Consider the following 3001-nt stretch of genomic DNA (forward strand, 5'->3'; position numbering starts at 1 on the left):
CAAATCCACACAAAGAAGATGTAGCCGATGGCCAGCTCAGGCTTCATGTGGATCCACTGGTAAGGGGATCAGGGGCTTTGTTGCCTGCTTTTCAATCACTTATCCCCTGATGGGACATGCTTGCCAAGCCCCAGGGAAAGAGGACAAACTCAGACCTGATGCAACTATGCAAGCTAGGGTGGGTGGGTAGAGGGGGTCTCCTTTTGTGAGGAATGGTGGAAGGGGTATGCAGGAGGGAGTGTGTGACTGGGTGGAGAAGAAGGCAGGGGATACAATGGGGATGCAAAATGAATAAATTAATAAAAAAGATGAAAAGCCTCACTACCTGTAGATCTCATATTGTTGCCATTAACGTTTTCTTTGAGTCTGAAGCACTCATGTGTTTTAGATATTCATCTGGATTTGTGTGCAGGGCATTTTTTCTCATCAAACTTGTTTTAATGGGTCTCAAAATTCTGTGACAGATTTTTTTTTATTAAGTTGCTTCCACTAAGGAGTACTGATTTTGAAAACTAGTAACTTAAAACTGACACACACACACACACACACACACACACACACACACAATGGTCCACAAAACATTCTCCTTTCCTTCAGAAGGTTTTATGATGCATTGTTATCATTAACCAGTCTTTTACTATTAAAATTAAATGGCCAATTGAAACAAACAGTTCTGAGACCCATTCTTCTACCATTGATTTAGACTGGGGGACATGTATTAGGAATAATATTCATTTAGCCTTCTGAGCTTTTTGGGAAGACTTTGTGACTTTGCCATCACCAGCAGACTTCTTGTCCACAGCTTGGATGACACCCACAGCAACTGTTTGCCTCATGTCATGAAAAGCAAAACAACCCAGTGGAAGGTAGTCAAAGAAGCTGTCAACACACGCAGGCTTGCCAGGGACCATATCAACAGTGGTTGCATCACCAGACTGCAAGAATTTAGTGCCATCTTCCAGCTTCTTGCCATAAAGACAATCAATCATTTCTTTAAGCTCAGCAAACTTGCATGCTATGTGAGTGGTGTGGCAATCCAGTACAGGAGCACAGCCAGCACTAATTTGGCATGAATGGTTCAGGATAATCACCTGAGCAGTGAAATAGCAATGTTGCCATCTCTAACATCTTTGACAGACACTTTATTTACGTTGAAATCCACATGTCCCCAGGAAGAGGTTCACTCAGCGCTTCATGGTGCATTTCAATAGACTTGACTTCTGTGGTGATATTGATTGGAGGAAAAGCAACCACCATGCCAAGTTTAAGAACACCAGTCTTTGCTTGGCCCACAGGCCACCACCAATTTAATAGACATCATGGAGGGGCAGTCTCAGGTGCATGCCAGCTGGACACGGTGGCAGGATACAATCCAGTTTCTAGCAGTGTGGTGCCACTGGCACTGTCATCTTTGTGTGTGACTTTCCATCCCTTGAACCAAGGCATATTGGCAATTGGCTCCAGCATGTTGTCACCATTTCAACCAGAAATTGGCAGAAATGCTACTGTGTCAGGGTTGTAGCCAATTTTCTTAAGGTAGGTGCAGACTTCCTTAACGAATTCCTTATATCTCTTCTGTCTGTAGGGTGGCTCAGTGGAATCCATTTTGTTGACACCAACAATTAGCTGTTTCCACCCAGGGTGTAAGCCAGAAGGGCATGCTCACTGGTCTGCCCATTCTTGGAGATACTAGCTTCAAATTTACCAACACCAGCAGCAACAATCAGGACAGCACAGTCAGCCTGATATGTGCCTGTAATCATGTTTTTGATGAAATCTCTGTGTCCTGGGGTATCAGTTATAGTCACATAGTATTTACTGGTCTCAAATTTCCACAGGGAGATGTCAATAATGATACCATGCTCATGCTCAGCCTTCCATTTGTCATGTTCAGCCTTTCGTTTGTCCAAGACCCAGGCATACTTGAAAGAGCCTTTTCCTACCTCGGTTGCCTCCTTTTCAAACTTTTCGATGGTTCGCTTGTTGATTGCACCACATTTGTAGATCTGGTGGCTGGTTGTGGTGGACTTGCCAGAATCTATGTATCCAATGATGACGTAAAGAAGTTGAAGGACTGAACTTTTTTGTGGTGTTATACATGAAGGACTGTTCTTTCCTGCATGCATAATTCATATTAGTCGCCATATCTTCACTTTAAGATAATTGTTCTATCATTTTTCTTTCAGATAATCTTGTCTCAGTTTTGCTTCTGCATTTCTGTCACTTTTCATAAATTTCAAAATGAGTGAGTGTGAGTCCCTCAGGCAATAATACATTGATGCCATTCATTGTTGCTCATTTGGAAAAAACGTCAGTAGTTACTATATTAATAAATGTTCAAATGACAGACTTCTTCTCCCCTGAACACTCACTGAGGTGTTTTACAGAAGTATTCCTATTACTGTCAACATTGTTAGTTGCTCTCAGGCATAAATATGGGGAATGTGTTGGTTTGAGCTATGCAGAGCTTACAGCAGAACCACAGCTGTCTAATCATGTTCTCTTGTCCTACAATTTTGACTTCCCTGACAACAAATGCCAAGATCTAGAGGATATGTCACCTGTCTCTTGGATCCCCAGTAAGCCTAGAATCTGCAACACTGAAAAAAGCATATGCAGACATTAGCCACCATCCTAGGGAGGCCTGCAGGACACCCAAACAGCTTTGAGATTAAATCTTTCTCTTCATATTCCTCTACAGCCTGACACATTCTGGACACAGCCTGTGAAACAGCAGAGAGGCCTGTGGAGCATGTGAATAGCTTTGGGCTTGGATTTCTCTGCATCTGCTCCTCAATAGCTTACCTTCTTTGCCATCCTGAGGAGGCCCCTGTGGAGCCCCAGCAAGCAGCCTTTGGCACAGAGATCTCTTTGCTTGCTCCCTACCTGCCTGGCCCATCTTGGACACAGAGAATGACCGCATTAGACGGACTTCCTGGCCTGCTAACGTCAGAGACAACAAGGTGCTTAGAGGCAAGAATAAGAACACAAGCAACAAACA

At 43.5% G+C, this 3001-nt stretch overlaps 1 pseudogene; it reads right to left on the minus strand.

Annotated features, from left to right (window-relative positions):
- Positions 1–731: 731 nt before the first annotated feature.
- LOC127197853 (elongation factor 1-alpha 1-like) lies at positions 732–2126 on the minus strand (annotated as a pseudogene).
- Positions 2127–3001: the final 875 nt, after the last annotated feature.

This window comes from Acomys russatus, chromosome 14 (genome assembly GCF_903995435.1).
Source record: "Acomys russatus chromosome 14, mAcoRus1.1, whole genome shotgun sequence".
NCBI classification, from domain to species: Eukaryota; Metazoa; Chordata; class Mammalia; order Rodentia; family Muridae; genus Acomys; species Acomys russatus.